Source organism: Armigeres subalbatus, chromosome 2, assembly GCF_024139115.2.
Source record: "Armigeres subalbatus isolate Guangzhou_Male chromosome 2, GZ_Asu_2, whole genome shotgun sequence".
NCBI lineage: Eukaryota > Metazoa > Arthropoda > Insecta > Diptera > Culicidae > Armigeres > Armigeres subalbatus.
This window is the reverse complement of record NC_085140.1, coordinates 36,704,609-36,725,177: the sequence shown is the minus strand read 5'-3', so window position 1 is coordinate 36,725,177 and position 20,569 is coordinate 36,704,609. Positions and strand designations below refer to the sequence as shown.

Sequence of the window (20,569 nt, the reverse complement as noted above, 5' to 3'; positions counted from 1 at the left end):
GTTTAATTGGTAATTCAGAATGAAACAAATTCAACATCAGAATACGTGTAGGTTTAATTGTAATATTTTACTTTCGGTGTAAATACTTAACAAGAACAAAAGAAGAAAGTAAATCTGGAAAATGTGAACAAAGTTACTAAAAATGGTGGAAGTTAGAAGCTGATGGGGTTGAAGTAAAGACACTGTAAATATGGGTGTCCTGCTCTAAGTGTTTTTTTTCGAAATATTCTGGTGCTAGTAAAATTACTAGAAGTTCGATTTGAAAACGTTAAAGTAGATTTGGATTCCATTTCCATCAGGCCTCCACAGGTTTGGAAGTATCGTGATTCTCATATATGAATGGAGACAACCGTACTGAAACTTGTGTACCCAGCATTGCTTGACTCGTAATTTAGACTTGTCATTTACAATGTTTATCGATCATTTTCTGGGTTACGTAATCGCTGAAGTTCAGAGGTGTTAGTCGATTTATTTCAATAGGGATAGGATTGTCCGTCCTTGTTTACAGTGTCTTTAGTTCAAAGCGAAAATAAAGCTCATATTGTAGTCTCAGTTGAAGGGAACAAATGATCATGAGGGAGGGAATTGCGGCATCGTTTGAGGGTCCGTCTGTAGTGTAGAAAGAAACTAACAAATGTGTATAATTATAGAGAACCAGAGAAGATATGGTATATTAGTAACAGAGGAGGCGAACAGAAAATATATTATCGTTACAGAAAATAAAGAAAAACACAAAAGTAATCAACCGCTTAATTCTGAACTGCGGTTATGCAGTAAATTACCAATGATGACAGATCCTTTAATCTTTATGTGTACTGGGCTTCGTGGCCGTGCGGTTAGCGTCGTCAATCGTCTAGACGCATGTGCTGTGGAGTGTGGGTTCGATTCCCACCTCGGTAAGGAGAAAACTTCGTAAAGCGAAAAGCTCTCCACTGGTCCACTGGGTGTTGTGTAAATGTCCTGTCCGTTGTCTAATGCTAGATGTCAAGTGTTCAGTCTGTCCGACCGACGTTGCACATCCACTGGTAGGTACATATTTATTATAACAGTAGCAGACCCGCTTTATTCTAAAAAAAATTACATTCACAATTATTATCTATTCTCCATTATGGGGTCTCGGTCACCATTGAAACATTTCTTGCCTTCAAAAACCTCCATATACCAAATTTGGTTCCGTTTGCTTGATTAGTTCTCGAGTTATGAAGAAATTTGTGTCTTATTTGTTTGGCAGCTCCCCTTCCCAGAAGGGGAAGGGGTATCGATTCATCACATAAACATTTCTTGCCTTTCAAAACTCCAACATGCCAGATTTGGTTCCATTTGCTTGATTAATTCTCGAGTTATGAAGAAATTTGTGTTTCATTTATATGGGAGCCACCATTTCCAGAGAGGGAAAGGGTTTTTAACCATCTTAAGAACCTTCCTGGCCCCAAAAACCTCTGCATACAATTTTTCACGCCGATCGGTTCAGTAGTTTCCTAGTCTATAAGGGTCAGACAGACAAATTCATTTTTATGTAGGTATATAGAAGAGAAAATATATACATATTAGTGCTGTCCAATGAGCAGCTCGAAGTAGCTCGAAGTTGTTCCCGTCCTGCTCATTCTTTTTTGTCAACAAATGGGCATGAGCAGGACAGGGAGAAACTTCGAGCTACTTCAAGCTCTCATTGGACAGCACTATTATAATAAACCGACTTACATTTGTAGCGGTGGCTTTTTTTTAAGATCTTCAGAATCGTAGTTTCTTTGGAACCAAATCCACAACCAACAGTAATTGACCAACTGAGGACAGAACAGACTATCTGCCAATCCCACTGTCGACTAGCTATTGGGTTTCCCGCAACACAAAAAAAACTCACAACCGATCCATGAACAGTCGTCGTGGGTGTTTCTGGACCGTACGGTTCCTACGTCTTTTCTTTTTGGTAGCCTGCCTGCGGCAGCTGTCAAAAATGGTGGTTTGAAAAAAAAAAAGGGAAACAAAATTACGGAGAAATAATAACAAAATGGACTGATGATGAAAATTATGATGAGGATGTCAACACAAAAAATATTTATTCAGGTTTGTTTTTACAATATACTACTATCATTGAAATAAGTTGCGCTTTCGATTTTATGGTGAAAGCTAGGTAAAAAATTAGACTCTATACAACGCGCCGGCAAAATAATGTAGCTCAACGCAATAAATTGAAATCAATTATAATATCAACATCGTAAATATCTGTAGATCTTTGCAGATTTTTGGAAATGCAAATATTCTCATTACGGTCATTCATTTGACCACATTATGACCAAAAATAGTGGCTTTTATCGAGCTTTGAAAATATGACTTATTGCGCTCTTCATCACACCCGTAGAGCAGCTCATAAAATCAATTCGACATTTTGGCATTTGACGTTTGAAGCTTGTTCAGCAGATTTATGAGAGGTTTAAATATTGATAGTAATAATGGAACGTACACACGGTCAAGCAGTTTGACCAACATTGACTCCACCTCTCGTTTATTCAAACATCCATCAAGTTTCACCAACAGCGGCACGAACAATCAATTTATTCGACCAACAATATCACACACGAACGACCGAAGCGCCAACTTGAGCACCAACCATCAAAAAATATATGGGGGTTTGTGCAACTTCACTACAAATGCTCAAACATGTTCGGCGAACCTTGACTCCACCCCCGACAACTCAAACCAAAATCAAACCGTTTTAATTTTTTCCAACCGAGCCGCCAACTGTCAAATTGTTGTTCGAACAACTTCACATACGTTCAAACAAAGCAGCAACCGAAGCGTTTTCTTGGGGGCGGAGTCAATGTTCGTCGAACTGCTTGACTGGTGTGTACGTTGCATAAGAGTGCCAATAAATCTGAGCAACTAGCCATGGTGATTGCTGTAATAAATCCGCTATAAGAATTAAATAAATCCAACAAGCATGGAAATTGCTACTTGGGATCCGTGTAGAATAAACTGAACGGTTCAATGTTGTACACCCAGGTTTTTTTTTCACACGGTTTGGTTTTAGTCGTCGTCAATGAAACAATGAGTAAACCCCACGAAAAAAATCAAAGAAAATTCAGGTGGTATTTAAGAAGCTGTGAAAGTTCGGGTTAACCGAGAAATTAATGAACTCCAACCGCGTTAAAAAAAAATGTGAAGGGCGGTTGGAGTTCATTATTGCACAAGAATCGTGAAGGCTTCGAACAACATTTTGATATTTTAGTAAGTCAAAAATTAATAAATTGTAACCTGACAATTGCATACAACATGAAACCAGCTATGATGTTGCTTCAATACTTTGTACTGGACCCATTAAAGAACGTCTCAGGATTTGAATTCCTACAAAATATTATTTCTACAATAAAATTTTTATAGATGATTCTTAACCCTCGAGAACTCGCACCATTGTATTACAGACACACCTCGATAGTACGTACACCTCCGTAATTTTAGTGTACGTACTATCGAAGCGTACGTACTATCGAAGCAAAAAAATACCGAACAAAAAAAATTTTTTTTTTGCCGTTTTATTTATTTGGGAGTGGTGTAATGTTTATAAAACCGCTCGGAAGCCAAAATTTCGATAGAAGGCTCTGTATTCTAAGCAAATTTATATTTGATATAGTACACAACGGACCAGCATGACTCAGATTTTTCTTGGAATGGTGCCTACATGTAGCATTGCGCAAAATTATCGTCCTTGTAAATGTGAGGCTATTGTTTTTATTAAATATTGTATGTTAATGTTTCGGAACATCCATAAATTACGTGATATTTGTGATGTTTCAAAGATATGTTACACATCATGTATAATTAGCCATGTTACTACAAAAAGTGACAATTGGGGGTGGATCACAACATTTTTACGTGACGTATTTTATGGATTCCACCTATAGATTTTATGTTAATGAAAAGCTTTAAGGTTGTCCTGAACTGTCACTGTTGTTGCGGTTCTATTGGCTCCATTGACGCTTCCTTACCAAAGCGATTTTAATTTTCTCGTCTGTAGAATCGTTTATGCCTTTCTCGTACAACAATATGTAACGAAAAGGCTATAAACTCCAAAAACGATTTTTTGATAGGAGGCCTGGATGTCTGACTTTTATATACTTGATCGGTATCAGCTTGATGAATGTAGGTACCACTGGTGTCTGTCGATAAAGTATTTAAATCTAAATCACTGGATGTTGATCTACTCACAAACTGCAACTAGCGTGGATCTCTGGCCAAAAAGTGCGACGTGGGATAATTTTTGGCAACATAGCCACTATTCAACACATTCTCGGCCAAACATAAAGATACATTTTTCTGAAAATGTGGGTTTGTTTTACTAAAATTTTAATTTGAAATTATTTCAAAATTTTATTTGAAATTTGTTTTGACATTCATAAATTATTCTTCTAGGACTTTTTCCGAAAATATCTCCAGGAAATCCATAGTAAAATCCATCAAAATTTTTCGAAACTCAAACTCAAACCAAGAAATACATCGCGATTTTTTTCAAAAATTACTTAAGGAAATTCTTCAGGAAATCCAGGATACTCCTATTCTTCCTGGAAAAGGAACATCCCGGAGCAGTTCTTCAAGGAATTCTCTGCAGAATAATTTGAGAAAATTCTGTGGAAATTCCAAAACGAATTTCCGGATAATTCTTGAAGAACTTTTCGGGGGAACTTTAAAAGAGATTTCTGAAGAAGTTCTTCAAGTAACCTCCGGGGAAATAATGGCGCATTTTTTGGGGAATGCATGGAGGAATTTCTGGAATAAAAAGTGGGAGAGTTTTTCAAAGAATTTTCGGGGTTATTGTTTTAAGATATTGTTGCGAATTCTTGGAAAAAATTCTCGGAAAATACTGAAGGGCATTTTGGATGATTTTTTATAGAAATTGTAAGCGAAGTACCATATAAATTTTGAGAATGGCTGCAGGATCTTCCGGGTGCATCCCTTAAATAATTTCCAGAGGAATTTTAAGGGGAATTTTTCAGGTAATTCCGGAAGAGTTTTGACCAGTGGTGGAAACCTGTGAACCTTGTTCACAAAACAAGAAGTAGGCCATGCAAAATACTCGCGAACACTTTTTTTTGCCTTTTCTTGCCTACCTACTACTCGCAGAGAAAACAGAAAAGCGAACCCCGAAAAATGTTCGTGGAGGTGGAGCTTCGCGAGTCATTCGGGTTTATTTGTAAAATATCATAAACCAACCTCGGAACATGATTCTCACGGATGTTCGAGCAAGAACACATTTGTTCACTGTTTTTGTGTTTATGTTAAGTGAAATTTATCCGTTTTATTCGAAGTAACCTCAAATACTCGCGATCGTGATTTTTACTCATGATGCCCTGCTTTTTGTCTTTGCTCTGCCCGTACACGCGAACAAATCAAGCGCTAGAAAAAATGCAGGCAGTAGGCTCGCGCGTGTATGGCATTTCTGGTAAATTACACTCTTTTCTTACTCGTGAAGCGAGTATTTCCAGCACTGGTTTTGACGAAATTTAATTTTTGTAGCCAGATGAATTTACAGACGAATTTTGCATGGAATTTCTTAGAGAATTCCCGAAGAATTTCTGGAGTAACTAAGAGAGAATGCCCGGAGGAGTTTACATGGGAATTTCTGAATGATTTTCTGGTGGAAGTTCTGAGAAAGGGGATGTGTAAATTTCTAAGAGACTTCCTAAGTGAATTGCTGAAGAAATTACCGAGAACATAATGGAATTTAGAGAGTATATTTGGAAGGATTAACGGAGAAATATTTGGTTATAATTTAAGATGAATGTTCGGAGGAATTTTGCAAAAAATCGCGGAGAAATTCCTAGAGGAACTTCTGGAGGAATTTCTGAACTTCCAGAGGAATTCCTGGAGGAACTTTTTTTATGTACATACTATCGAGGTAAAATGTACGTACAATCGAGGGTACGTACTATCGAGGTATGCCTGTATTATAATTATTGTCTTTATTTAGGAGGTTTTCGGCACGAGGGAAGAAAGCATAAGAGATTCAGTACTAAGCGAGTTCCGGAAGGCTAAAATCCGATGAAAATCTTATGATTTCCAAGGACTTTTCTAGAATCCTCATAGAGTCCATATATTTAGAAAAATATGCTGACTTAGTATTTTAAAGAATCCTCAAATCCTGTCTTCTTATTCTTCTTATTGGCATTACTTCCCCACACTGGGACAGAGCCGCCTCGCAGCTTAGTGTTCATTAAGCACTTCCACAGTTATTAACTGCGAGGTTTCTAAGCCAGGTTACCATTTTTGCATTCGTATATCATGAGGCTAGCACGATGATACTTTTATGCCCAATTTCCTATCCGAACCTAGACCGGCACCGGGAATCGAACCCAGCCACCCTCAGTATGGTCTTGCTTTGTAGCCGCGCGTCTTACCGCACGGCTAAGGAGGGGCCCTATCTTGGGCCCTATCCTATAGTGATCAGTTTATTTGTTTGTTATTCTGCTGATTTTTATTTTTCCGAAATCACAGTATAAGACTTAGCTGTACGTGGTTTTATAAAAGCAGTGAAATATGGAGTTTGATAGAGAACACTGGATTTTAGAAAAAACATTAATAATATCAAAAACTAATATTTCATTTTCGAAATTATTTCCAGATTTTGGTATACTAGAGTAAATTTATAATGCGATAAAGAATGATACAACTTCGACCATCACAAAAAATATTCCGAAGAGTGGTTTATGATTTTAAAAACTATATATTTTTGAAATTATGAAAGTTTGAGCAGAAAAATCGGTAATTTTTCGATGGCGCTTGGTGTGCTTTGGCTGAACCCCGACCATTTAATTGTGAGACTCAATAATAACATTAATACTATATTCAATATCGTGGATTTTTTGTTGTTACCAGATTCTTGAACCAGTCAAGAATCTGGTAACAACAAAAAAAAAAATGCACGATGTTGAATATAGTATTAATGTGTTTAATTGAGTCTCACAATTAAATGGTCGGGGTTCAGCCAAAGCACACCAAGCGCCATCGAAAAATTATCGATTTTTCTGCTCAAACTTTCGTTTTAAACGATAATATCAGATTTAATTGATCGCAAATCGTATTGGATATCCAAATGTATTGTAAATGGATGCAAATGTATGCTTAAATTGATATGAAACAACTTCCGTTTTTCTTGAACAAACAAAATATCACAAGTCAGTCGAAAAGCCGCTTGGTGCGGTTTGGCTGAACCCCGCCCAAATATAGGGATTTCAAACCGACTACATACATTTTAAGGAGAATTCTTGAGCCCGATTTTTTTTTACTTTCATATATTATGGATCTTGGATTGTCTAATAAGGTTTTGGGAATCTTTTGATTTTCAATCACTTATTTCTGAATATGGTTAAATCGTAAAGTGCACATGTTTATGGGAATTCATTTAAGTGCCCTTCCAATCCCTCTGGCTACGCCCTTGTACATATGCACAACAATTAGCTCGAAAAATGTATTGGAGCTAATAACTTCATTCGCTGGGGTTCGATCCTAGACTGTTGTTTTCCATCTAACCTACGAAGGTACTCCGTAGTTTGGTGGGTACTGATGAGTACAAATCCTCAATACAAGGCTCATACTGCCGTAATCTGAAAAAGTGACGTATGAGCCAAATTACAACCTATATGGTTAACCGTCTAAGACGAATTAAGTACTTTCCATTTAATTCCACTATTTAATTTTCGATATCTTATCAGATACGTATTTCGACCACAACTATGTGCAAGTTTAATTTTCGATATCTTTTCAGATACGTATTTCGACCACAACTGTGTGGTCGAAATACGTATCTGAAAAGATATCGAAAATTAAATAGTGGAATTAAATGGAGAGTACTTAATTCGTCTTAGACGGTTGAATACATTCCACTAAAAGAGCTTTATATATTTTTCTATATGGTTAGAAAAAAGTGATATTAGGTCCTTTTTACTGAAATCAGGGGTTTAGTTTGAGAACCCAAAATCAGGCGATTTTTTTTAAAATTAGGTTAAATTTACTACAAAAGTTAGGTAAATTTTACTTAACTTTTGTAAACCTGTGATTACTTGGGTTCCCAGCCAACAATTCTCTTCATATGTTTTTGCTCATTATTTGCAATCCTGTTAAGTGGATACCTATTCGGTAAACACAGATCATATAAAATGCATAGATTGCACATATACGTTGGAGGCCATATGCGCACATGCGGAATAAATTTTCTTGCTTATATGTCTTCATATAACTACATTTATCGTTTTATATGACTTCGTTTGCATCCATTTATAACTCATCATCGTAACTGTAGTTATTAAGTTAGCTACAGCAAAGAATGCTTTGGCTCTCGAGCGTTGTGGCAATATGTTGATATAGTTTGTGCGATGCTAACGAAAAATGTAAAAACTCGCAGAAAATTATAATTTTTTGAACTTTCATACAATTTGTATGAAGCGAAAAAAATATTGTAATATTTTGTAAGGCAAGTTAATAGGGTAACGGTACCAATAGTGGAGGTATTGGTAGATCTACAAAAGAAAATATTTTTTAAAAATTGATAATTATGGGTAATTACTGCTTTATTATCTTAGTCAATAGATAAACTAATAAATTTACTAACAAAAATGAGATAGAACATCAGCAATAACCAAATATTGCTTGCACCACTATGGGTAGACAGTTCCTTCCCGAATAAAATGAAATTATACAACGATTTTTCTAGTTATCGTTTTTTGAGCATAGAAAATTATAATTGCATTTTTCATGGAATCATATAAAATACTGTACGTTAATTATACGACGAACGATATTTACAATAGCCCTCATAATATTTTTTTTTGGATGATACATTGAATGGGTTGTTAAGTATCGTTACCATTCAAAAACATCAACTTTTGCATGTATTTTTGCAAATCAATTTTACCATGAATCATTGGTTTATCTTCAGTTTTGTTTTATGCGATCATTCGGGTTTTGATTATATTCAACAAAGACGATAAATAGTAAGATTTTTCAACGATTCTGCTGATAATCCGAATTAAACGCTGTGCGATAATCATTCAATTACATGATTACTGTATTGTAGTATGTATAATGATATTTCACAAACTAAAATAGGATTATAATTTGTTCTTTTCTCAGTTTATAATAAAATAGGCCAACAGAAAAAAGTATCTATTTAATTTAATTTATTGTCCAATATAGCTTTTCTAATCTTCATATTCTGCCACACTCGCGCGGGAAACTGGATGCCTAGCCTGCGTTCACAGGACCTTTTTCATGTGGATTCCACTCAACAATTTCACCTGTAAATTATAGTAAAAGGATTAATCCACTTATCCACCTTTATGTAACGCAAAGTGCATACGCAATCTTGCATTTTGTTTAACTGGAAATCTCGCTGGAAATAAGCTTTCTGATTCAATGATGCGTGGAAACATAAAAGTAATCAAGGTATTCATCCTTATTTAAGACAAACATGTAAAATTTATCCCTCTAGGGTCAACCGGCGCATATACCTATTTTAACACTCATTCGTTTTAAGATTTGTTTTATTTGCTCCCACGTCAAATAATGAATAATGCTGATCACTCGTAATACTAAAGCTCTGAACGCAATAGAACGAAACGCGCTTGTAACGGCAGGATTTGGCCGTTAGCCAAGCAGTTATTCTTTAAAATTCTACTGTTGTCACCATTCCGTTCTATTGCGACGCTAGATTTTAACGTTTTACATCCCAAACACCACATCACCGCCATCACCAGAAGATTCTTACCTTCGGAAGCATATTCGCTGAACCCTTAGCTGGACCCGAATTGCTGAATCCACTAGCACAGCAAGGAGAAGCGAATCGTCATTTTCCCGTGTAGTGGCAGGAAATGGATGACTCTGGAAACAAACAAAAATGGGAGAAGAATAGATTTATTTAAGATTTTATATAATAAAGTTTTGACTTACATGCATTTTGGATCACCACCGTCTTCGAGAAAAACTAAAATAATCTCAAGTCTGCCCGAACAACTGCCGTCGACAGAATTGTCACTTAAACACTGAAAATGAAAACACTTCTATCTATGCAGTTGGGTGTGAATAACTACCCAAATTATATCGTGTATGATTTTTTTCTTATGAGAATATTTTTCATTTCTCATTCCAGTAATCTTTATTATGAGATGTATAATCTGCCAATAATTTAGTATAATCAGGGCGGTAAGAAAGTTAATCATATGATTGCACATGTATCGTACAGTTAATGATGATTATAAGCGGAATGGAATACTTATAATAATAAATATTCAGCATACGATTTATTTCTATGCGGGTTTAGTGGCGGTAAAAATTAATTTTGGTTCCTATAGTGGTGCTATCCATTGGTTTCTTATGAGACTCGCCACTATTGGTACAGTTGCACCACTATAGGTGCAAGGGAGTCAATTTTGTTAAGGAAAATCATTGTTTTCAATAGTTTTTCAAGCGAAATCTTAAGGTAAGGTGATTTAACAGGATATTTAATACACGACACATCAACTGAAAACATCTTAAAGTCTATAAATATGATAAATCTAATTAAAACCCCACTACCTCCACTATTGGTACGGTTACCCTAAACCATAACTAATCAACAAATTTTTAAAAAGTAGAAGGTTGTATCTTATGTCTATAATCACGACCGCCAGCGGACGTAGTATAACGAAAATTATAAAAAAAAATCTGAATATGTTTAATGGATCTAAGGCTGCTGTGACCGCTATCGATGCCATCGTTGCGATTGACCTATTTACAATCCTTTCAGGCGTACCATGCAAATATTGTTTAGGATGGCAACAACTGTCGCACCCCAGGTTACAATTGAAAATTGCGTATTACGAGCTTGTGCATAGAAGGGTCAAATTTAGGAGTTGCTTAATTTCACTGAGTATCGGAACCATACAACATTGGGACCATGAAATATGAATCGAGTACTAGTTAGCACAGTCCTTTATAAAGCTGGTAGAGACATATATAACATGTTAGTGGATGTTTATTAATTTATACATATTGAAATGATTTTTTATTATTATTATACAATTACAACACATTATCATTCAACGACCATTTGTTGAAACCCACTTCGTTCCTTCATTCTATCACTGTAGTGTGGACATCGGACATTAATGTTCTATCAATAGCCATCCTTGTTAATGCTCTGAAGTAGAACAGACTTATAAAATAAATGTATTATGGAGTCGCAGTTATGGAGTATCCTGCTAAAACCACGGTAGCTGTAGTTTCGATCTAATGTGCGATACCACAATGACATTGACTGCTATCGATCGGGAATTGAATGACTATAACTCACCAGTGATATTGACCGCCATTGCGGTTACATTACCAACTGATATTATTGATATTGCGTGGTTCTGAACAAGATATATTTCTATAGTTGAGATCAACGAGATCACTAGCGTTGCAGCGTGTTGCTATACAGCGTTATGCTTGTATGATAATTTGAAAAGTACTAGCGGGTGCCACGCCACCTAATGAGTGTTGTTTTGCTAGGGAGATTCTACAGTGTCATGCTTAGAAGCAGAAAAATAAAAAAAAATATCAACGAGTTCGCTGGTAGTCCTAAATAGCTGTTTTCGTCATTGACAAAAGAGGAACAGGGGAATCAGGGGCATAACGAGGAAAGAATAGGAATTGAAGATGTTGATAAGCCGGTTTATTAAAAAAAACTGTAAAAAAGCAATGCAATTTGTAGGTGTTCCATTTGTAACGTTCGATCATAAACCGGTACCATTTTAGCCGGTTTTGGCATCAGTGTATTACGCGATGGAAACAGTTGTCTGATACAAACCAAAAGGGTTCGAATCCGTACTCAAGGAGATGGATTATATTAACTATTCCCGGGAAATTCTTTTTGGGCTTTGGCAAAGGCACATTTGCAGAAGCGAGCTCCATCACAACTTTTAAAAAGCGGTTGAAAATGTAGCCTAAATCGTTGACAAACTCTATGTGTTGAAGCTAATGGGTACCATCTGATCAAAATTCCTCTCCTTGGCGTACTATTAAATGGATCTCTGATATGTTATACTAAACTGCAGTAAAACATAGTAAAGGACATAAAGGCGAAACAATAATCAATTTTTCCCAAAAATCAAAGTCGTTATGTTATTTTTTGAATCCTGCTTATACCTACTGGGACACCATATAATACTTTCCCTTCAATTTTCAAATGTCAAACTTATGCGTCTTTGTTTTTTTGCCTTTCTCGTATACTAAGTATACGGTAAAGGCTATATGATCGCTCCAAAAACAAACTTTTTATAGAAGGCCCGGAGACCCATAGTGTTATATACCAATCGACTCAGTTCGACGAATTGAGGTGATGTCTGTGTGTGTGTGTGTGTGTATGTGTGTGTGTGTGTGTGCGCACAAAACGACGCAAAAAATGTCACTCATTTTTCGGGCACTTATCCTCAACCGATTTGCTCGCAACAAATTGCATTCGACGCAGAATCCTTTCCCATTGTTTCCTATTGAAAATTGGCCAGGTCGGACTATGGGATCGGAAGTTATGGCCAAAATACAAATTTATACGTAAAAAGTGCGTAAAAAATGTCACTCATTTTTCGGGCACTTATCCTCAACCGATTTGCTCGCAACAAATTGCATTCGACGCAGAATCCTTTCCCATTGTTTCCTATTGAAAATTGGCCAGGTCGGACTATCGGATCGGAAGTTATGGCCAAAATACAAATTTATACGTAAAAAGTGCGTAAAAATGTCACTCATTTTTCAGGCACTTATCCTCAACCGATTTACTCGCAACAAATTGCATTCCACGCAGAATCCTGCCCCATTGTTTCCTATTGAAAATTGGCCAGGTCGGACTATAGGATCGAAGTTATGGTCAAAATACAGATTTATACGTAAAATCGCGTAAAAATGTCACTCATTTTCGGGCACTTATCCTCAACCGATTTGCTCGCAACAAATTGCATTCGACACAGAATCATTTCCCATTGTTTCTTATTGAAAATTGGCCAGGTCGGACTATGGGATCGGAAGTTATGGCCAAAATACAAATTTATACGTAAAAATCGCGTAAAAAATGTCATTAATTTTTCGGGCACTTATCCTCAACCGATTTGCTCGCAACAAATTGCATTCCACGCAGAATCCTTTCCCATTGTTTCCTATTGAAAATTGGCCAGGTCGGACTATGGGATCGGAAGTTATGGCCAAAATACAGATTTATACGTAAAAATCGCGTAAAAAATGTCACTCATTTTTCGGGCACTTATCCTCAACCGATTTGCTCGCAACAAATTGCATTCGACACAGAATCATTTCCCATTGTTTCCTATTGAAAATTGGCCAGGTCGGACTAGGGGTTCGGAAGTTATGGCCAAAATACAAATTTATACGTAAAAAGCGCGTAAAAAATGTCACTCATTTTTCGGGCACTTATCCTTAACCGATTTGCTCGCAACAAATTGCATTCGACGCAGAATCCTTTCTCATTGTTTTCTATTGAAAATTGGCCAGGTCGGACTATGGGATCGGAAGTTATGGCCAAAATACAAATTTATACGTAAAAAGTGCGTAAAAAATGTCACTCATTTTTCGGGCACTTATCCTTAACCGATTTGCTCGCAACAAGTTGCATTCGACGCAGAATCCGTTCCCATTGTTTCCTATTGAAAATCGGCCAGGTCGGACTATGGGATCGGAAGTTATGGCCAAAATACAGATTAATACGTAAAAATCGCGTAAAAAATGTCACTCATTTTTCGGGCACTTATCCTCAACCGATTTGCTCGCAACAAATTGCATTCGACACAGAATCATTTCCCATTGTTTCTTATTGAAAATTGGCCAGGTCGGACTATGGGATCGGAAGTTATGGCCAAAATACAAATTTATACGTAAAAATTGCGTAAGAAATGTCATTAATTTTTCGGGCACTTATCCTCAACCCATTTGCTCGCAACAAATTGCATTCCACGCAGAATCCTCTCGAATTGTTTCCTATTGAAAATTGGCCAGGTCGGACTATGGGATCGGAAGTTATGGCCAAAAAACAGATTTATACGTAAAAATCGCGTAAAAAATGTCACTCATTTTTCGGGCACTTATCCTCAACCGATTTGCTCGCAACAAATTTCATTCGACGCAGAATCCTTTCCCATTGTTTCCTATTGAAAATTGGCTAGATCGGACTATGGGATCGGAAGTTATGGCCGAAACATCATTTTTGCCTTTTTATACGATAAGGTTGTATGTTCGCTCCAAAACCAAACTTTTACAGAAGGCCTGGAGACCCATAGTGTTGAATACAAATCGATTCAGCTCGACGAACTGAGATGATGTTTCTGTGTGTGTGTGCGCGCACCAAAAGTGCGAAAAGTTTAGCTCACTTTTTTGGAACTCAACCGATTTAATTCCAACAAGTTTCATTCGACGCGGAATCCTGTCGTATTGTTTTCTATTGAAAATTTGGAAGATCGGAACATGGGCACAGAAATTATGGCCAAATATACTATGTGTTATAAAAAACCGAGTAAAAAAGTCTAGCTGACTTTTAATGGACTTACCCTCAACCGATTTACTCTCAACAAATTGCATTAGACGCGGAATCCTGTTCTATTATTTTCTATTGAAAGTTGGCCAGATTGGACTATTACCTTTGAAATTATGGCCAAAATTCTTTTTGCCTTTCTTGTGTAACAAAGTTATACCGAAAGGCTATAATTTCTTTCCGAAAACGAACTATCGGATGCTTCCACACTGATGCACTTCCCTCCCTCTTCATACGGGAGTTTGGCAGAAAGACGGTCATGAGATTTATATCATAACAAATATCAAATATCAAATATCCCTCCGCTCGCTTGATGGGAATGACATTTTCGTTTTCTTTTTGTGCAGTCGGAGCTTCAGTTCAACTAACATCCAAAAGTGATATCCTTAAAATATATGACTGGGTAAAATAAAACAGGGGTATGAACGTCAAAAACATTGGAAAAGGAAATAAAAATGTCGAAATTCTTATTAATATTAGCATATTGTAGATCAAGCTGAAAACCGAACCGAGGTCTCGCGACAATCGCATTTTCTCGCATTTCCGGAGTAGTGCGAGTAGTGTAGTGCAGTAGTAGGAGTAGTAGTAGGAGTAGCGCATCGCGAGTAGTGCGCAACTGTGCCATAGTCGGGCACCACTCGCGATGCAGTTGCGACATCCGGGAATGGGACAAAATATGATTTTCGGTTTTCAACTGGATCTACAATATCTTTGCCGTAATCTGATTTTCATAGAACGGACAAAGAAATTTGTCTTTTTTACTCCTAGCTACTAGCTCATCTATTTTCAAGCACACACATTTTACGAAGGTCGAGAAAGGCACCATCACCGCTAGGTGGATTAATCTGGGTTTTTAACTTTATAATGGGTTTTTGTTGAAAATCATACATCTGATTTCGTCGTACAATATTTGGAAACATTCTTCTACCAATTTGAATGATGGATCATTCATTAATTGGCCTATAATTTTCTTCAGTGTAGGGCTCTCATGACTCCCCTCACGGAACGGTTTTCCACAGAAGTTGCGATTTCGATAGTATACCAAATAGGCACAGAGAACAGACATGGATCCTCGAACAAAATTTCGGTAAAAACTTGTGTAAAGATTTAAATAGCACCTCAGTGCCGCCAACGCAGGCTGCCCGACATAAAAACTCAATCTCACTAAGTGATGGCGTTGGCATACACTACATAAACAATATAGGAAAGTAGGAAGAAGAAAGAAACAAAAAGAAAGAAGGAATAAGTAAGAAGAGAGTAGGATGAAGGAAGAAGGAAGTAGGATGAAGGAAGAAGGAAGAAGGAATAAGGAAGAAGAATGAAGGAAGAAGGATGGAAGAACGAAGAAGAAAGAAGGACGAAAGAAGAAGGATGGAAGAAATAAATCATTTTCTATCTTTTATTCCTTTCGACCTTTTGTCACTTTTGACATTTTGTCGTTCCGAACCTTTTGTCGCTTTCGACGTTTTAGCCTTGAGACCTTTTATCTTTTTCTATATTTTTTTCTTTTCGACCATTTGACCTTCCGGCCTTTTGTCTTTCGGCCTTTTGTCACTTCGACCTTTTTTCCCTAACCCATTAAATTACAGGGACTATTAAAATGGCATATATGTACAGTCGTAGGGAAGCGAAAAAAGAAAATCAAAATTTGAATCACTATAGTGTCCATATTACCCCCGGTACGCTATATGCTTTCGCGAAATGGGTATTTCAGTGATACTGTTTTCTGTTTTAAACATTTTCCCATAGAGACATCGTGAGAAAGTAAACAACATCGACGGTTGTTTTGAAAATCCAGAATTAGCTAACGGCTTTTGCTTGTAACGATAAGGTCCTGCCCCAATTAGCGTATGGTAACTGCACCGAGTGTTTGGTTTTAGATTATCATCACCTCCCATGAGCGTAAGTAGGCTGGTACCATCATTTATACAGGGATGCTGCACAAGGGCATAACCAAGGGGCAAGTAACTCTAAACTTTGCGATAATATTACTCATTGTTTCGCCGCAATAGTATTTCGTGATATGTCCAGTATTCATGATTTTCGTCAAACAAAGAAACGGTTGGTAGTTCGGTTCAGAGTGTATGTAATTAATTAATTACATACACTCTGATTCGATTGTTATGGCGTTTGTCAGTTAGTTAATGAAACACAGTGCTCCCCCGTATTGGAAACTCCTGATTTCTACCTTCTACAGATTCTAGAAAACTTTCAAACCGCATTTAATAATTCTAATGCCATCAAACCAAAACGTGGGCCCTAAAGATTGCTCAAAAAGTAATAGTAATAGAAATAGTTGTTCAGTGATTTTTAAAGAATTTGAAGGAGACTGAAATCATGTGTTGGCTAAAACTGGGTGGACTGTATCGACTGGGTGGTGTGGTGTTTTATGCTTTCCCAACCTATCCTGGCTGTTACACCCGGCTCTCCGCATGACACCTTCTAGCGCAATGTTGAACAACAGGTACGAAAGTCCATCACCTTGTCTTAATCCCCGGCGCGATTCGAACGAACTGGAGTGTTCGCCCGAAATCTTCACACAGTTTTGCACACCATCCACCGTTGCTTTGATCAGTCTAGTAAGCTTCCCAGGGAAGCTGTTCTTGTCCATAATTTTCCATAGTTCTACGCGGTTTATACTGTCGTATGCCGCCTTGAAATCCACGAACAGATGGTGCGTTGGGACCTGGTATTCACGGCATTTTTGAAGGATTTGCCGTACAGTAAAGATCTGGTCCGTTGTCGAGCGGCCGTCAACGAAGCCGGCTTGATAGCTTCCCACGAACTCATTCACTAATGGTGACAGACGACGGAAGATGATCACGTTGTAGGCGGCATTAAGGATGGCGATCGCTCGAAAGTTCTCACACTCCAGCTTGTCGTCTTTCATGTAGATGGGACATATAACCCCTTTCTTCCACTCCTCCGGTAGCTGTTCAGTTTCCCAGATTCTGACTATCAATTTGTGCAGGCAAGTGGCTAGCTTTTCCGGGCCCATCTTGATGAGCTCAGCTCCGATACCATCCTTACCAGCTGCTGTATTGATCTTTATCTGTTGGATGGCATCCTTAACTTCCCTCAAGGTGGGGGCTGGTTGGCTTCCATCGTCCGCTGAACGGTCGTAGTCATCTCCTCCGCTGCCTGGACTTTCACTGTTTGTACTCTCAGCGCCATTCAAATTTCCTCGTAGTGCTGCTTCCAACTTTCGATCACCACACGTTCGTCCGTCAAGATGCTCCCATCCTTATCCCTGCACATTTCGGCTCGCGGCACGAAGCTTTTGCTGGATGTGTCGAGCTTCTGATAGAACTTGCGTGTTTCTTGAGAACGGCACAGCTGTTCCATCTCCTCGCACTCCGCTTCTTCCAGACGGCGTTTCTTCTCCTGAAAAAGCGGGTCTGCTGTCTCCGCTTCCGTCTATAACGTTCCACGTTCTGCCGGGTACCTTGCTGCAGCGCGACCGCCCGCGCTGCGTCCTTCTCCTCCAGAATCTGAATGCACTCTTTGTCGAACCAATCGTTCCGTCGACTTCGTCCCCTATACCCGACGTTGTTCCCCGCTGCGTCGTTAATGGCTGCTTTGACTGCATTCCAGCAGTTCTCAAGAGGAGCCCCATCGAGCTCATCCTCTTCCAGCAACGCTGCCTCGAGATGCTGCGCATATGCAGTGGCGACATCAGGTTGCTTCAGTCCCTCTAGGTCGTACCGCGGCGGTCGTCGGTACCGAACATTGTTGATGACGGATAGTTTTGGCGCATTTAACCATCATCAGATAGTGGTCAGAGTCGATGTTAGCGCCACGATATGTCTTGACGTCGATAATGTCGGAGAAGTGCCTCCTCTTGGCCAACCTGAGCGCTCAGATCTCCTATGATGATTTTGGCGTCGTGGCTTGGGCAGCTGTCGTACTCACGTTCCAGCTGCGCGTAGAATGCGTCCTTATCATCATTAGTGCTTCCTGAGTGTGGGCTATGGACGTTGATTATGCTGAAGTTGAAGAACCGGCCTTTGATCCTCAACCTGCACATTCTTTCATTGATCGGCCACCACCCGATCACGTGCCTTTGCGTATCGCCCATCACTATGAAAGCTGTCCCTAGCTCGTGTGTGTTGCCGCAGCTCTGGTAGATGGTATGATTACCTCTAAACGTTCGCACAATTGATCCCTTCCAACAAACCTCCTGCAGCGCTACGATGCCGAATCCACGGTCCTTGAGCACATTGGCGTGTGCTCCCTATGGAGATTTGCAGTTCCACGAACCGAGTTTCCAATCGCTAGTCCCTTTTCGTCGCAGTGGTCTTCGCCGATGGTTCTGGTCCGTACTTTCTTGTTCATTGTTCGTTGCGTATGTTTTTTTCAAAGGCTGGCTTGCAGGGCCTGACACCAAACCCCCTAAATTTCCGGAGGACCATTCCTCCTTATTCCCGGTGGACCATGGTGCACAGTTTCACTTAGAGTCCCTCGCTGGCACTCGGACGATGATCAGCCGCCCCTAACAAGGAGAACAGACGCTGTTGTGAGTCGATCCTGACATGGAGAACAGACGCTCAGTAAGATTTGCACCTCCGGAGACACAGTAAGATTTGCACCTCCAACGTTTCGACATCGGGTTCTATGTCATTTTTTCCTGAAGATGTCGAAACGTTGGACCAAATTTAAAAATTTGTTCTAATAAATCGCATAGCCGAAAAATCTCAAAAAGTTTTTTTTTATAGTTTTGGCGCAAAATACATCTTTCCGCGTAAATCTGTATCCTGGACCATCGTGCAATGTCTCAGGGAAAAACATACGTAAATATGGGACACGAACTCACAACCTTCAGATCGGCTGCCCTTGTCCTCATTCGTCTTACTATCGCTATTGTGGAATCACTATTACAAATTGTACGATTATCTTCTGAATTTGCTCGGGTTAGGAAGGTAAGGAAGATAAGGAAGGTAAGGAACAAACTTCCAAAGGGATTGCAAAAACTTTCATTTTTATTAGATTTTTCTGAAGTTCCACATGAAAAGTGTGAATTGAAGATTCAACAACTAATATCTCGGTATTCTCGGTATGCGAAAAAACAATCTGGGACTGATATGAAAGCCGTGACGATAAAACGATATCTTTTCTATTTAACTTCGGCTCGTAACTGAATCAACCAGTTTGACTAGATGTTTGGAAACCCGTTGACAATTTTGATCTGTTCCTAAGCTGTTGATAATGTAATTTGCGAACTCGAAGCTCCGATGCGACATCTGGAAGAGGTTTAATGTATGAGTGATGATGACAGAATATTAACACCAAGTACATAGGAAGTAGATTTAAACAAATGCTTCTTTTGAATTCAGATCATGTTCAATGCAAAAAGAAATGATTTGTGAACGTAGACTTTTAATGAGATTAATGAAAAACACAATCTGATACTATTTTTTCATTGATTAGGTGCTTATTTAGTGGATTATCAAAAATCTACTTCCGAAAGTCAGTTCCTATGAGTATTTAATCATCGAATTTTTTTTTGAAAAAAAAAAGAAAAACAATTTCTTTTTTTATACCTTGCTATACCAAATTTCTGCTATGTCACTCATGTGCGTATTATGCACGGCAGCTTCGACTTCGCGAATAGCAACAGGAGGATGATTTGTTTTTATTGAATGAAATTCAACCGTTCCCGCCGACAGCAACGAAATCGACAATAACTATACCTAACCTTGGTAAATAATCACACGTTTATTCAAACGATGGGTCAACGTTGTTTGCCGATAGGGTAGGTGTTCGCGGCTTGTTGTCTCCTAGTAGGTATTTCACACACAATTTGGAGCCTATGCCGTAGCTCAGCAGCGCAGCGGTGAGACGCGTGGCTACAAACCAGACCGATCCATAAATGGGCGATGTTTGCCTTCCTCGTCATGTAACTGATCACATCAAAAACAATATTTTGCTAGGGTTAGGAGATTTGACAAGTTTGGTTCTATTCTGGCCATTCAAATAATGATGATCGAGTTTTAGAATGTTTGACTTCAAACAATTCTAACAATAATG

General features: G+C 38.5%; 1 long non-coding RNA gene across 1 annotated transcript; it reads right to left on the bottom strand.

Annotated features, from left to right (window-relative positions):
- Positions 1-9,150: 9,150 nt before the first annotated feature.
- Positions 9,151-10,140, bottom strand: LOC134214253 (uncharacterized). The gene is made up of 3 exons (XR_009979716.1): positions 9,937-10,140; positions 9,755-9,867; positions 9,151-9,284 (listed from the first exon to the last, which is right to left on the bottom strand). It is a non-coding gene; the product is annotated as an uncharacterized LOC134214253 (long non-coding RNA).
- Between the last annotated feature and the right edge of the window lie 10,429 nt (positions 10,141-20,569).